The sequence below is a fragment of the Galeopterus variegatus genome, unplaced genomic scaffold, assembly GCF_000696425.1.
Source record: "Galeopterus variegatus unplaced genomic scaffold, G_variegatus-3.0.2 Scaffold204, whole genome shotgun sequence".
In the NCBI taxonomy this organism is placed as follows: Eukaryota; Metazoa; Chordata; class Mammalia; order Dermoptera; family Cynocephalidae; genus Galeopterus; species Galeopterus variegatus.
Genome location: NW_007726315.1, coordinates 515,226 through 531,574, shown reverse-complemented (window position 1 = coordinate 531,574; position 16,349 = coordinate 515,226). Strand labels below are relative to the sequence as shown.

The following is a 16,349-nucleotide window of genomic DNA, read 5'->3' as shown; positions in this document are numbered from 1 at the left end:
GGGAATATATCCAAAGGAATGGAAATCATCAAATCGAAGGTATACCTGTTTCCCAATGTTCGTTCTGTTTTTTCTTTTTTCTTTTTCTGGAATTCTTACTAGTCAGATATTGAACTTCTTAGCTTAATCTTATAATTCTATTCCCTTTTCTTTCCATTTCTCATGTGTTTTGTCTTTTGTTCTATTTTCTGGGAAATACCTTCATTATATTTCAAACATTCTATTAATTTATTTCTGTTGGAGTATCTTTAAATTTCCATGATTTTTTTTTTTTTTTAATTCTCTGATTATCCTATCCCTTACTCCCCTTCCCCCTGCCCTAGATTCTGGTTCTTATTTCCTGGTTGCGGTATATTCTTTTATGTATAGGTTGATGTTTATTATGTTTAATCCTCCTTCCTGAAATGTGTAGGATTTTGTTACATTCTAATTTTTAGTATCTATTTGTTTTGTATGCTGCAAGCCTTCATCCTATGTCTGGAGTTTTTGTCTTTCCATTCATATTTGAGTGAGGCATTATAAATCTAGTTGGGAACTAAGTGCAGGGCATCATTATGGGGTTATAGGGTAGAGAGTTAGTTTTTCTGTTAGTTGACCCACAAATATTAGTAACAGTGGCATCTGGCTGTGTTTAGTTTTGTTTCTTCATAGAAGGAGTCGCCAATTTATTGCCTTGCAGATATCAGCTTATCTTCCAGTGTTCGGAGTGGTGGGGGAGGTGTCTCATCTTTTCATTTGCAGACTTTCACTCCACCTCACATTTTTGGTATCTTGAATCATCTTTGCTTCTTTCCTGACTTCTATTGGGCTGGGCAATACCATGCCTAGGAGGTTCTCTGGTTCATCTGCTCTAGAGAATGACCATCTATATTTTGGGGGTGAGAAGGAGTAGTTCCTTAGCTGTGCACAGTAGGTTTTGGGGGTCTACTCCTAGTAGAGATTTGAAGCCAGTCCTCTTGGGCTCCATGCCCACCTTCACTTTCTGTGGATCCTTTGCAGAGGACTCTAGAGTGAATCTGCTTGCATATTGATTAAGCCCCAGCTGTAGGCACTTAGTTTCAGCTTCTTCTGTTCTACAAAGGCAGTTACCATGACTTCATCTAATTTCCATCTCAATAAAAGAATGATGTTGCCTACTCTTCAATTCTGTTCGTAATTTTTTGCTTTTTAATAGGAGGCAAAGAAGATGAACACATGATTTCAATCCACATATTTAATAGCATTTGAATATACATGTATGTATATAGTTAATGTCAAGGGAAAATGCTCAACATGTCAAAAAATTAGAAGACAAAACTGTGAAAAGAAACACACCAAGGTTTATCCTAGGTTGTAAAATTATTACTGACAATTTGTTATTTTCTTTAAAAAATCTTTTTTACGTTTGCCAAATTGTCTATACTAAGCGTACAGTACTTTCATGATAAAAGAACTTAAACATACATTTAAAAATCCATAGTGATGCTTATATTAGCTTAATCAGAGCAACTTTAATTACAGTGAATATTAGTGACTTGGAGAAGAAAGTGTTCATTTTCTCCATGTCAAATGTTAAAGATATAATAAATTAAATGTAGGTGGTGGAGAAACAAGCTATAATCTTTCTGCTAAGAAGTGGTAAATTTTCTTTTCACTACTAATATGAATTCAATTTCTATAGACATTGGTTAGCAACATATCTTTTAAGATGACATAATGATAAGTATTAAGGATCTAATATAAGAATATACTCCATACAATATGATTACTTTAATAGTAGAAGATGATTTTCAATACCTGCCTATAATCTAAGTTAGAATATTCCAAAATGGGCTTTAAAGAATACCAGCTTAAACTGATTGTCTGCAAAGAAATTTGCAAATTGCTACATATGATTTTGCTTTCTTGGAGAAATATTCACATTACGGAACCAAAGACTGAAGATACTGCAGTAAAGAAAATTGATTAATTTTATTGCTTTACCTTTGTTTGAGTTTTTGAAACTTATTTTGACCATGGAACCCTTTTTCACAAAATTCCTCCATGTTACGGAACCAAAGACTGAAGATACTGCAGTAAAGAAAATTGATTAATTTTATTGCTTTATCTTTGTTTGAGTTTTTGAAACTTATTTTGACCATGGAACCCTTTTTCACAAAATTCCTCCATGGGATTCTGGCCATTATCATTATCATTGTTATTATTGTTACAATGCCCAGTGTTTGATATCTTTCAAGCAATATTGTTGTTCTTTAGACAGAGAGGCTATGGGACCACACTTACTTCTGTGGTCTGGGGGAGTCAAATCATTCTATTTATTTGATTATTGAGTAAGGTAAAATTTTGCTGGATAGGCCCTCCCCTGCATTAGGAGGGAAATAAGGAAATATGTTATTGTTGTTGTTGTATTGGGGAGTGGAATAATTTTCTTGTTTTATTTTGCTTTGTTTTTGGATAACGCTCAGGAGGTCATTGGTTCCCAGCTGTTTTCTAGCAGCCATGACATTTTGTAAAACCTGAAGCATCTTGTGGGAGTGTATTTGCTGAAATATATCTGTAGGTGCTGGTTATTCTCAAATAGTACAGCTGGAGCTCTGAGATATGAAGGTTTATTGTCTCATTTTCAAGTAAACACAATTTTAATGAAAGTAATCGTTCAGGGATTTTCTTTACCACATTTGCTTTTTATGTTTGAACTCCTTTTATAAAGGAAATGGAAAAAATAATTTGGGAATCTAAAATAAATCAGACTTTATCTGTTGCACTTTTTAAATTGGACTACTTGAGCATGTAAATGGTGGAATTTACAATAAAATAAATTGCTTGGAAATAATTGGCTCTTCTAAAACAGTTTTGCAAAACCTCACACTCTAGGTGGTCCTTCTGCATTTGGAGGCCACCAAGTGTATTGGGAAGATTGAGAGTTGAGACATGGGTTCCAGTCCCAGCCCCGCCACTAAATAGCTCTGAGATACTACTATTAGTATTATTAATAGCCACTTTTATTGAGGACTTAGTATATGCTAGTTATGGTGCTACAGGTTCTACCTACATGAGCTCTTTTAATCTTTATCAAAAGACTGGACTAGAGAACTGTTCTCCCCTTTTCCAGCCTTAAATGATCTCAGAGCTATGTCTCTGCTGCCAGACCTTTGTTCCAAGCTTCAGGGTGGGGTGGAAGTCAGGAATCTTATCCTCACTAAAAGGGATGGGTAGACAAGCTCTTGGGAGCCTGAGTTGGAACTCAGAACAATTTTATATTTCAAGCCAATATTTAATCTAGCTTAACATAAATTATAGTCAGATGCCTTAAATGGATTTTTGTGTTGGTCCAAGCATCTGATAACCATATATAGCATTGTTTTCTGGCATCACAGCCTGCTTAAGTTGGTCAGGCGAGAGTTGGCTTGTATTGATTTGCTCATCATTGTGGGGTCCTGGGTTTGACAGTGCAGCCCATCGACTCTACCAGCCAAATGGCATCGTGTATCTCCCACACAGTGACTCCCACCTGATGATTGTAAAGTGTCTTGGGTTTTAAATGCATTTCCTCCTCTCTCATGATCTCATTTGATTTCTAGTACTCAATACTATATCATATTGTTATGGGTATGGAAGATAAGAACTTCTAGAACAATACTTTTTACTATCTGAGTGCAGGGCTGTGGCACCATGTAGTGAACTCAGCAAGGGAAGGTGAAATTTGGTTACTAATTCTCAGTCTGACTTAGCAGACTGAAAATTTTCACTGATGGTCAGATGAATTGTACTCGGTTTCTCTGCTTTGGCAATATGGCATTCATCCAAGGGGCCATTCTTACATGGGGGTGGCTTGGCAGGCAGAAACCTGTTTATCTGTTTTAAACACAAGTTATCCCACCCTTATGTGTAAGGAAATTGGGGAGTGCGTGACATTTCCATATGGAGTACTCCCTCTTTTGATGCACAGGCATGTTAGAGCTCACATCAATCCTTTATCTTCCTGGAAATGTCTCTCACAAAACACTCAGAGGGATTGTACAGAATTCCTAGGAAACTCAGCTGGACATTTATTGAACACTGTTACTTTTCCAAGATCATCTTTCTTACTGTTTATCCCATGACTTGTTATCTGCTGAGAGACTATTGGGAAAGAGTTCTCTACACAGTTCCTATTAGGATTTTAATGATTCTATTCCCCGTTCTCCCATTAGGAAATAACTAAGGTTAAATAGTGCACCAAATAAAAAAGACAAAATTAATTAGTGTTTACATTAGATCTGCTGAGTTTAAATCTTTTAGTAGGTAAAGCCTTCCTTACCTTTTAAATGTGAAACCTTATTTAAAAATCTTAAAGATTTAATATTTTCAGGCAGCTTCTATAATTTGGCAGTTCTAGAAGAATGGCTGGACCCTTCAGTTTGAGGCAGACTGACTTCCTAGGACCCCAGACCATTGAGCCAAGGGTTTATAGAGATTCTGTTGCCTCTAACAATCATGAAAAGGCAGCTCCTACACAAAATGCCATAATGTGGGCACAGGGACAATGAGAGAGCCTCTTACTAGGATAACAAAATCCCACAATCAGAGATTGCTATGGCTCAAGATTTTGTCACTTAGTAAATTGTAAAAACCCTGCATGAGAGTCGGCATTGTGAGTTTATCAAAATCTTTCCTAGCAGGAGCTTTTGATATTGGTAGTTAGAACAAAACTGGACAGCTAGGGTTGGAGAGAGGACTGCTGGGAAGTTGGGGGGTGGGGGGAGTCTGAAAAAAGGAAGCTAGTGATGGGTGGAAAAGGCAGAAGAAAGCTAAAGATAAATTTTACCTATTTAATTCATTTATTTATTCAACAAATATTTATTGAGAATCTACTGTGTGAAGCACATTGTTAAGGGCTGGGGAAGAAATAATTGTAGCCTCTGGAAGTTCAGAGTATGGGGGGAGAGGCAGCCATGTCAACAGGCTGCAACAACTCTGTGTAAGAAGTGTCACAGATGGGGCAGGCAGAGAGGATGGTGGGATCCAGAGGAAGGACGTGGGCACGGAAGGGCGACAGAGAGCCATCTTGGGGATGCTGATGTTTGAATTTGGTCTTAAAAGACAAATAGAAATGTTTGCCCAGAGGACTGTAGAGAGGAGTGGCCACTGTAGGCTGAGGGGTAGCCTAGACAAAGGGCACTGGCTGAGGGGTAGCCTGGGCAAAGGGCACAGACACAAGGAAAAGCTTGTATAGGAAGCTGAGGAGTAGTAAGACATTCCAGGAGGCCAAAACTCAGGTTGAAACACTGTGGCAGGCCCTCATTCTTGTTATGGAGTTAGGACTTGATTCTGTAAGCAATGGGGAGGTTCTGACTGAGTGAGGGGCCTGACCATATTTGCATATTGAGAGATGGCTTTGGTCCCCTGAAGTGGGCATTGGAGGGAAAGAGTGCAGAGAAACTGACAAAAAGGACAGCAGTGCACAGTTTTGGCCATGTGCTTCTGGTATGTCCTACGGCTCGAGTATACCCTGCAAAGGGGAACAGGACTGCATAAAAGCTGTGTCACTATAGCCTGCATGTATATGCAAACCTCAGCAAAGGTTTGCTTGTGTGTGGGTTTCGGGTGCTTGTTTTTTAAGTTATAACTAAAAGCCTCTCAAAGCCAGGAAGATCTAGTACCCTGCAAAGGGGAACAGGACTGCATAAAAGCTGTGTCACTATAGCCTGCATGTATATGCAAACCTCAGCAAAGGTTTGCTTGTGTCTGGGTTTCGGGTGCTTGTTTTTTAAGTTATAACTAAAAGCCTCTCAAAGCCAGGAAGATCTATTAGTATAAAGGAATGCAATGATCTAAATCTTGGATGAATTTTATAGGTTTATGCACAAGTGTTACTATTTTATATTCATATCAAATATTTTCAGATTATTATTAACCTGCTTGAATAGACTATCAACACAAGAACCAACAATAAGGAGAAATTTTGTTAAACCCAACTCAAAAGTACATGCTATCCTAATACTAAGGCTTAATGTTGGTGCTTTTAAAGGACACTTTCAAATGTGCCAAATGAAAGGGTTTAACTTTACTCGGAACTTGGTCTCGGTATAAATCATGCTTTTTAGATGCAGTTTCGTGAAATGATTTTATGTCCGAATCCAAAAGACACACTGATCTGAGGTCCCATTGTGCTCAGAAGGAAGGAAAATCTCGCTGAACCCAGGAGCTCTTTCTTTCATTTTCTGCCCTCATTTGCAATGTTTCTATGGCTCAGACTCAGTGAGCTATGAACCCGTGGACCAGGGCTTCTGTGGCAGTCACACACATCAAGGGTAAGTGACAGATAATAAAAATATAAATGTTGAAAAGGAACAACCTTGCAAAAATGATGACAGATCCTCTTACTTTGTTTGGGAGATGAAGTCCTAACAGGTGCTGGGGCTTAGGTCACAATTATTAATAGAATGGAAATTCTAATGAGAATAGCAGAGTGACGCTGGGAGCTAAGAACTAAGACTTGGTTACGGGGGTCTGTGTGATCTCAGATGGCATCTGCACAGGGCCTTTCCTGATTCCCCAGCTGTACTTTCCTCTCGTACTTCATTTATACTTCAGGCAACCATTTACTCTGCTTCACATAATATCTGTGTATTTGGCCTGACTACTCCATTGAATCTATCCATGTATTTACTTATCTCCTATCTCGTGTAAGACCGTATTTAAGTTGGAGGTGCGTGGTAAACCCCTTGAGGACAGGGGAGGAGTGCTACTCATATTGGTTTGTGATAGTCCAGGGCCTTCTACGTAGTAGGTGCTTGGTACAGAATGGCAGAAGAGGACTTGGCTTCTGACAGGTTTGATTTCCTGCTCTGCCACTCCCAGGACGTGGCCTGAGGCAAGAAATTTAACCCCTCTAAATTTCAGATTTCTCATTTTTTTTTTGTTGTTGTTAAGTGAAATCATGCATTTTTAAAGCCCCGTACCTAGCACATGGTATGGTTACTACTGTCTACTATTTAATAATTGCCTACTTATTATAATTATAATCACTAAGTCAGATTGTTTGATGGCTGATGAGATCTGAATTCTCTAAGGAATATCTATAATGTGGTTGCAACACAGGCAATTTTCTTGGTGTCCTTGATTGCTAGAAACAAGGGCATTCTCAGTTTGAGCCTTAGGTTCCTTGTGCAACTTCAGATAGAACCCACTTTTCTTCTATCACCCCCAACTCTTCCTCAGAAAATATGAACCACAGAATGATTAAGAATGTGAGCTCTGAGAAGATTTTAGGTTGTCCTGGGACTTTAACAGGCCCTGGACTGCAAAGCTCATATTCAGTTTTTAATTTGGATTTCACACAATCTTGTGAGGTAGGGAGGTATTATTTCCCCATCTTTCCAAGAGGGAAAAATGAGGCTCAAGAGTGTGAAGTAATTTCTGTAAGACAACATAGCTCACCTGTGGAAAGGCTGAGATTTGAACTCAGGTTGGTCTCACATCAAGCCCCTAGCTAGCTCATAACTGCTGTGCATTACTGCCTCTCCTAGTACCTTGTGTGCTGATCACCAGCTGGATCATATTGGGCAAGCCTTTAAATCTCCCAGAGCTTTGGGTTTCTCATTCACAAAATTGAGATAATATGTATCTTATAGGGTTATTGTGAGAATAAATTTAGATGACATTTACACACAAGTGTATTCATCCACCAGCGGGCAACTATTGAGGCTTGAGTAGGAGTTTTGAAGGGTGGGATCTCAGGCAGTCAAACTCTGCTCACACTTTCCTATGGCACCTATACCCCCAAACAGCAGGGGACTGAATTGACGGAGAGCACATGTGCACCTAACACTGAGTCCAGGGCACAGCACAGAGTGTGCGCTCGGTCAAGGTTTGCTAAATGAATTGATTCAACATGAATGTTGGTTGCTTGTGACACAGCAAGGAACACAGTTCCTCCTCTCAAGAAACTCAGCTCTAAGCAGAAGGAGACGGACAAGTACACAGAAAATAAAATAGTATAGAGCATGAGTAAGGAGTGAGGAAGGCTTCTTGGAAAAGAACTGTGGGAGCTGAGTCTTAGAGGATAGGTGAGAGCCAGTCCTCTGAAGAAAGAAAGAGAATGTGCTGGGAACAGCGTGTTCAAAGGCATGTGGATGTGAGGGCTGTTTTAAGAAGCACATGGTCTTCTGGATGTGAGGAATGCACAGCAAGAGGCAAGGAAGCGTGACATGTGGTCCTAGGGCTCGGATGCTGTGCAGAGGAATTGGGAAAGCATCCAGAAAGTGGTGTGTGGAGCCCCTGAGAGACTTGCAGCAGGGGAGTGCCATGAGCACAGCTATTTTTTAGAAAACTCACACTTCGGGAAATGTGCAGAATGGTTGAAATAGGAAGTGGCTGTATACGCAAGTAGAGTTAAAAGGTTATAATGGTAGTTCGGGGAGGAAAAGATATGGGCCTGAGCTATTACAGGAAGGATAGCAAAGAGGAAATGGATTTCAGCTTATTGAGGAGGTAGACAAGATCACACAGGCTACAGGGAGAAAAAGGAGGAATGAAGCCAAAGGCACCTGCCTACTTTGAGCAACTAGATACATGGTAATTCCATTAATAGTGTTAGCTACCATTTATTGAGTGCTTATTGTGTGCCTGGTGTACTGCTAAGTGCTTTGCATGCATTATTCCATTTCATCCTCATATCAGTGGGAAAAATGGTTATTATCCTCATTTTATGGATGAGTACGTCGAAGCTCAGAGCAATTAGGAAGCTTGCCCAACATCTCATGTGGAGTAAGTGGTGGAGTTGGGATTTGAACGCAGGAGTCTGACACCCAAGCCCATGCCATCAATCACTGTGGCATGTACAGGCACTTCTGTGCTGAGGGACCACAGGAAGAAAGGGTTTGGAGAGGGAAGGGAGGAGATGGTGATCTCATGGTGTAAGTGTGTTCCCATGTAAATCCAACTATTCTGGGTTTTGCTTGCACAGAAATGTATGGAAGCAAGTGTGCTCTTATCTGGAGGTGTTGGTGGAAGGGGGTGGGTGGAAGAGGATACCAAAAAGGTGCCACTATGAGCATCCTGCTGACATCATGATGTTTCTTTCCTGCCTTTTCCAGAGTAGCTGTTGATAAAGGAGAGATTAAGGAGTGGGATTCCTCAGGTCAGTGTTTCCAGCTTTAGTGAGAGTGCCAACAGAGAAGGGGACCCAGTGTCCGAAGCCACAGGAAAGAAGCCCAGGGTTCCAGGGAGGTAGACAGGCAGCTTACCTCTCATGGTTAAGCACATTACCCTCACAAGCTTCCTGTAAATACAGAACTCATAGCAAATAAACACATTCCCACAACAACCAATAAATAACCATCAGTGGAACAGATGAAAATGAAATACAAGTGATGGGCTGCTGGTTGGCTCTCCCGGCAATTGGCACCTAAGCCAGCTCCAGAATGGGTATGAACCCTTGGGTAAGACAGGCTTGATTTCAGAGGCTCCAAGTAAACCTTTCCCCCTAATTTAGTTTATCTTTTACTTCATTTTTTGTTGTTGTTATTTAGCTTTTGTTTCATAATCATAAACTTAACTTTGCAATCCAGCTAGACTTGTAGGGGAATAAAGAAAATATGGAAACCAATGAACTGCATGCAGCAAGAGCACAAAGGATATTGTGAGCAGATGGGGTGGAGAGATACTCTTGTGAGCTATAGAAGGAATGTCTGGTGGCTAAGATAAACCAAGCCAAACTTCTTAGAGTTGTCCACAGTTGGCAATGATGATCTTCTTGCTGCTCTCGCCATTCCTGGACCCAAAGTGCTCCATGGCTTCTGTGATATTCATGCCCCCTTTCACCTTGCCAGAGACCACATGCTTGCCATTCAACCACTCAGTCATGGCAGTGCAGATAGAAACCTGGAAACCATTTGTGCTGGGTCCAGCATTTGCCATAGACAAGATGCTAGGACCTGTATGCTTCTGGATGAAGTTCTCATCATCAAATTTCTCCCTGTAGATGGCCATTATGATGTGTGAGGTCACCACCCTGGCACATAAACCCTGGAATAATTCTGTGAAAGCAGGAACCCTTATAACCAAATCCTTTCTCTACAGTTCTCGGAGCATGAAACTTTTCTGCTGTTTTTGGAACTTTGCAAACAGCTGGAAGGAGACGCGGCACATGGCCTTGCCATCGACAGCGATGTCCAAGAACACTGTGGGGTTGACCACGGCTGGCAGCAGGAGGTTCGGGGTGGTGGTGGCGTCTGGCATCTGCAAAGCCTTATGTTTTATTTTGAAGCCTGAAATTAGACAATTACAAATTCATCCCTCCCTTTTCAAAATGCAGCTCTGTATTCTAAAGAAAGGCCCACATAAAGCCTCATTAGTCATTTCTCCTTGAAGAAGAATCCATCTCTTGGATCCTGTCCTGTGAACACTTTTTTTTTTAAATTAAAAATATTTTAACATTTACAGTATGTTGTTTCCATATGAACACATTTTGAGGGCAGGGCAGAGAACAAATGAAATGCCTGTCAGCAGGGAGAGCAAGGAAGCCTGACTTGGAAACTAACTAATTTGGGTTAACCACTGTGCCATTTGTATGCAGGTCAGTACAGGTTGCTCAATTATGGGCAAGTAGAAATCTAATTCATGAATTTGTTCATCATCCTTTGCCATAATAGGCCAACCAGAAATGGAGAAAAAAACATACCCAAAGGCGTGACCTTTCAGTGTCCTGCACTTGACATCCAGCTCAATTACTCCTCTGGGAAAATTTGTGTAATTTGTAGATCTACCACTGAGACTTCACATCTTTGAAGGTATAGTAGTGTTAAGTGGGCATATGATTAATTTTGCTGTCTCACCTCTCGGCATGTGCTTGTCTGTGTGGAGGGGTGTTGGGCAGGATGGGGAATGAGTGTGTGTCGAGAATTGCCCAACAAGATGAATCAGTTGACTGTCTAATCTACCTGGAAGTAGAAGTAACTGTGGAGCAGAAAATCTTAATATGAATATTGTAATTACCCTGTCTGGGGCATGAAACTACAAGAATGTGTGCTGTGTCTGCCGGGCTACTGATGTCCCTCTTCCTTGCCCCTTGGCACTCTCAGAAGTCTCATTCTCTTTCCTCGAAAAAAATGCCAAGGGTTTCTGTTTCAAGAATGATTGGGGGGTTCTCCCACTTTCTTGCTTTATCAAATGCCTCCCTCACCCACACCCCCACAGGAAAGTCCTTCCTCTCTCTCCAATCCCAGGAGATAGGCAAAGAGTCTGACTTTTTTGTTGTTATTTCCACAGACTGGGACGCAGGGAACGAACCGATCAGGTTATCCACACCAGGCCAAGTTTGTCTCTTCTCCCTGCCCCCTAATCCCTTTTCACTGGAGAAAGTGTTTATCTTAAAATCTAGCAAGTATGATACAAGTGAGACATCCAACACCAACACCTATGAAAAGAATCATCAAAAAATCAGTATTTATTTTAAAAGTTTTCAGAGACTCAATAGAGCTCCTTTTCTTAATCATTATTTTACTTTAAGTAAGGCAGTGGCGATTAAGGATAAAATCACCACCATTACAACAGTGGTATTAAATGTTAAGCAACCTTCCAATGCCCTTGTTTATGTTTTTACCGTCAGTTGAGCTTCCCAATTCTTCATTCCCATGGAGCTTTCCACTTCCATTTCTTCAAATGGCTGACAATTTTCAATCATCAAAGCAAAGCCCTTTGTTGGAAGCGTTTCTTTGGTGTAATGCAAGATATGCTGCCAGTAATTTGATCAGTTCAGTCGTTTCCATAATTAGAATAGGAGCACATCTTCTTGAAGTATGTGCTCATTCCATGGTCTGAAGTCACACTAAAGGGAATGCACAAAGCCCTTATGTTGTGCGGTCCTAAAATAGCAGCTGTTTTTAAAAAGCGTATGTATGCATGTGTGTATGTATTTATTTACCTCCAACTGTTCATCCGCTGTCCTAGGTAGACATTTACAGCTCTGCTCTATGTTTGGCTTATCTGTTGATGACTAATGAAATGAAAGTCAGAGCATTTCACTTTAAGTGTATAATTTTTCTATTTAATGTGTGTGGCATGGATGCCCACTGACATGAGATTTATTCAAAACCTTTCTGGGTTCCTCAAGAGCAGGGGAAAAGCAATGCTTAAATGCTTAAGTATCCTCTCTTCATATTGTTTACATACCCGTAGAGCTTTATGCATATGATAACCTTGGTGTAATGTAGTAAAAGCCTCACAGGATCACTGAGATCGTAGATACCCTGAGTTTAAAGAAGGGGAAACACGTGCAGTTGGTGCATTTATCTGGGACTCTTCTGTGGAGTAGTTTAGACAGCTATGCTCTGACGCTCAGGTTAGTTATGCTCTGATGCTCAGGGAAGATTGGAAGCTCACACCATATCCATTGCTTTCTCATCCCACTGTCTTCTGGTCTCCCTGCGCTGATCTCTTTCCTCTTAAGCATCCTCCACACGGTGGTGAGAGTAAAGTTCCTCGCTCAGGTTAGTTATGCTCTGATGCTCAGGGAAGATTGGAAGCTCACACCATATCCATTGCTTTCTCATCCCACTGTCTTCTGGACTCCCTGCGCTGATCTCTTTCCTCTTAAGCATCCTCCACACGGTGGTGAGAGTAAAGTTCCTTACATCTTTCATCATGTTGCTTCCTATTTTCTTGCTTATAAAATCCAGGCATCTCAGCTTACCATTCCTGACAACTGTCCTTTGTCACAGCGGCCTTGTTTATATGAGTCCCTCAGGTATATACCTTTGAACCTGCAAAAGTAACAGTCTTGTCATGACTCTGGTGCCGTTTTTCTTCTTGTGGCCAACATGAGACCCTCTTTTCTTTTGAAACAGTAGTGAAAACTGTGCATTACTGTTATCTAGGCAGTCTTTCCTGATGGACTTCACCTGGCTCTAAACGCCCTTCTCATAATCATTTAAAGATCTGAGAAGTATTTATCTAATTTTGCAATGATATAAAAAGAACTTTTTAAGACTCCTCCGTAATCCTAGCACCCTCACACAACATGTTAAACTTCTCCATGTTTCCTCCATTTCTTTCCTGCCTGAGTACAAACTTTTACACAGTTGTGCTGTATACAACTTGTATTATTTTCCACCGAACAGTATTTTCTGTTTTTCCACATCACTGTTCTACCTTCATTTTTGTAATGGCAGTCAGTACTCTATCTGTGAGCAGTGATAGATGGTAGAGAAAGAGAGAGAAAATACACATCAGAGTTGTAGCTAACTATGAATAACCTTGGACAAAGCACATAAACCCTTTTGAGTCTCAGTTTGTTCATCTGTGAAATGGGGATAACACGCATGTAAAGCACATTGTACAGTGCCTGATATTCCACAATGATTTATTACCCAGTTTGAGCCATGTGCACTTGCTTTTATGGTTTATTGCTTTGAAAATTTTTGTGACTGTTTGATGGACAGTTTCTATACCATTGTTAAACTCCTGTACAGTAAATATGGGAACTTTTATTTCTTTTGTATCACTTCCTAGGTGTTTTGTTAAAAGACAAAGGTCTGGCTTAATGCACTCTCAATCATACAATGTAGTGACTGACTGCATTTTATTCTAAATAAGTTTGTTCTTCAAATGGAAACCTAATCACTAGGTTTCTATGCTCTAAGACTCTTAAATTTAGTTATCATTCGTCAAAACAGAAAAAGAACCTTTTTCCCCCTGTATTTTCTACATCATTCCTATCTCCTTTCAGCTGAGAAAGCTGAGGTCAATCAGCTCTTCAAGTTGCTTTCACCTTAGTACCTTAACACTGAAAAAAATCTCAAGCATCTTGGGCAAACGGCCTAGCCTTAATGGAAAAGGAGTGTGTCCACTGTTTGGTAAATCTCATTCAGGGCATTAAAAGTTATTTATGAGACCAAAGAGTGGGGTAAAGTCGGAAGTGCCTCAGGCTCCCGAGCCAGGTGGTAGGGGCCTCAGCCACACCTCCGTGATATCCACATCCAGCCCAGCGATGACCAACGAGCTGCTGCTGGAAGCGCCCAAGGCTCCCCTGCTGGATTGAGGGCGGGGCCACAGGCCTTGACCATGCCCACCCTCTTTCCTCCTCCTACCACCGATCTCCCTCCCCTTTCCTCTCTCCCCTTCCCCCCAACTACTTCACATCTTAAAATGTAAAAAATAAATTAATAAATAAATTAATTTTAAAAAAGAAAGAGTGAGGTAAAGGGCAGGGAAGGTGGTCTTAGTGTCACCTACAATCCAGCGGTTGCAAATCTGACCAGCCAGAAGGCACTTATTTCTTTTGATTTTTGTTTTTTTAAACATGATAATGGAGTGGAGGAACAAAGTATTGGCCCTTCCTTGTATTCTCCTCATTTACATATGGCTTCCTGACAGCCAGTCACCAAACACTGTTTAGATTGACCACTCCCCTTCCTGAGAAAGATGCACCTGCTCATAGCTAACATTTTCATGACAAGTTTCGGATATTCAAATTGGAGTTCTACGTTAAATAATGACCATGTACTCACCTGTTCTGATATATCCTTTTTCCTGAAATATTAACTTGTCATTTTAGAGCTAAGGATTTTTTCCGCATTTACAAAGTGAGGATTGATCTCAGCACTCTATGTTTTTAATGGACCCAACAGATAATATCTGTGAAGAAGAAAGTGCTTTTAATTCTGTTTCTTTTGTTTCAGCTGTTGACATATCTTAACATGTCATTTCCATGTTCTCAATTTTCTGTCTATTATTAAAACTCTTGTTTGCCAACATGTCATGATGGCAGTTGCCCAAAGATTTCTGTTGTGTCTTGTAAGCAGTATCAAGCTATCAATGGTTAGTAGTGTTTGTAGTAATTCTTTCATTCAGTATGGGTTTCTGATATTTTAATTTCAGAACATAGTCTCTGTGCTAATTCTCAAATCTGATGATTGCTTAATCTTCATCTCAAAAAGAATCTTTCCACTATTAAATAAACTCGAAAGGCATTCTCTACACAACTTGCCTGAACATATCTCCTTCACTTTGTTCCCTTTTTCTCCTCCTCTTGAAATCTTTTGGCATGACTGAAGCCTGGAATGCAGCATGATTTGAGATGACAAGGGCGTAGTCATCAACACACCTTATGTAGATGAATTTCTAGCCTCAAAATGACATGGAGATAGAACATGGTCAATTCAGTCTGATTTTTTCATCTTGCTTTGAAGTCTAAAGTTTAAATTAATGGCATTATTTCACATAGTGCTCTATCAAATTTTAGGAGAATCATTTCCTTCAGGGTAGAACTTCTATGAACCCTATGAACTCATTCTGCAGTAATAACAGGAGTAAACATTTTGCTAAAGCATGAGGAACTGAGCCTCTTGTTTTTGAAAAGCAATTATGAAATCATCTTTTTAAAAAATCCCAGTAAAACGCATTTCTGATTGAAAATAATTGAAAGTTTTGTTTTGCTTTGTTTTGAATATGACTCCCACCAGGCGTTACCAAGTTGAATTATTCCTTGGATACGAAAAGGATAATGCCATTAGAAGAACATGTGAGGGGGCAGAGACATGTTTTGAAAATGCTGTTTTGAACCAAAGTCCCCACAACTTTTTAAATTTTATTTTTATAATTTTTATTGATTATACATATTCATGGGGCATGGAGCTGACTGTCAGAACATGTGCCTAAGATGTGATGATTGGATCAATACTATCAGCATGCCTACTGCCTCAAATTGCAATTATTCCCCATGTCCCCCACCCAACTTCTCTCTACCCCCTCCTCATCCACTCCCTTCCCCCCGACTTCTGCAACCCTAGGTATGCTCTCTCCCTCTGCAAGTCCAACAAACCACTATAGTCTTTCTTTCCATGCTTCTTTCTCTCTTAGCTCCAACTTATGAGGGAGGACAAGTATTTTTTCCTCTGTGCTGGCTTATTTCACTTAGTATCATTTTCTCCAAGCTTATCCATGCTGCTGCAAATGGAGGAATTTCATTCTTTTTTATGGCTGAGTAGTACTCCATTGTGTATATATATCATATTTTCCTTATCCAGTCATCCATCAATGGACATTTAGGTTGGTTCCATATCTTGGCTATTGTAAATAGAGCTATTATGAACATGGGAGTGCATGTATTCCTTTAACATGATGATTTCCATTCCTGTGGGTATATACCCAGTAGTGGGATTGATGGATTATATGGTAGACCTCTCTGTAGTTGCTTCAGAAACCTCCATACTGGTTTCCATAGTGAACATGATAATGTCCCACCAACACAACTGATACCACAGAAATACAAAGAATCATTAGAGATTATTGCAAACAACTACACACCAACAAATTTGAAAACTTGGAGGAAATGGATAAATTTCTGGATACATACAAATTACCATGACTGAATCAAGAAGAAATAG

General features: G+C 40.1%; 1 pseudogene; it reads right to left on the bottom strand.

The window, feature by feature from the left end:
- Positions 1 to 9,684: 9,684 nt before the first annotated feature.
- Positions 9,685 to 10,203, bottom strand: LOC103584965 (annotated as a pseudogene).
- Positions 10,204 to 16,349: the final 6,146 nt, after the last annotated feature.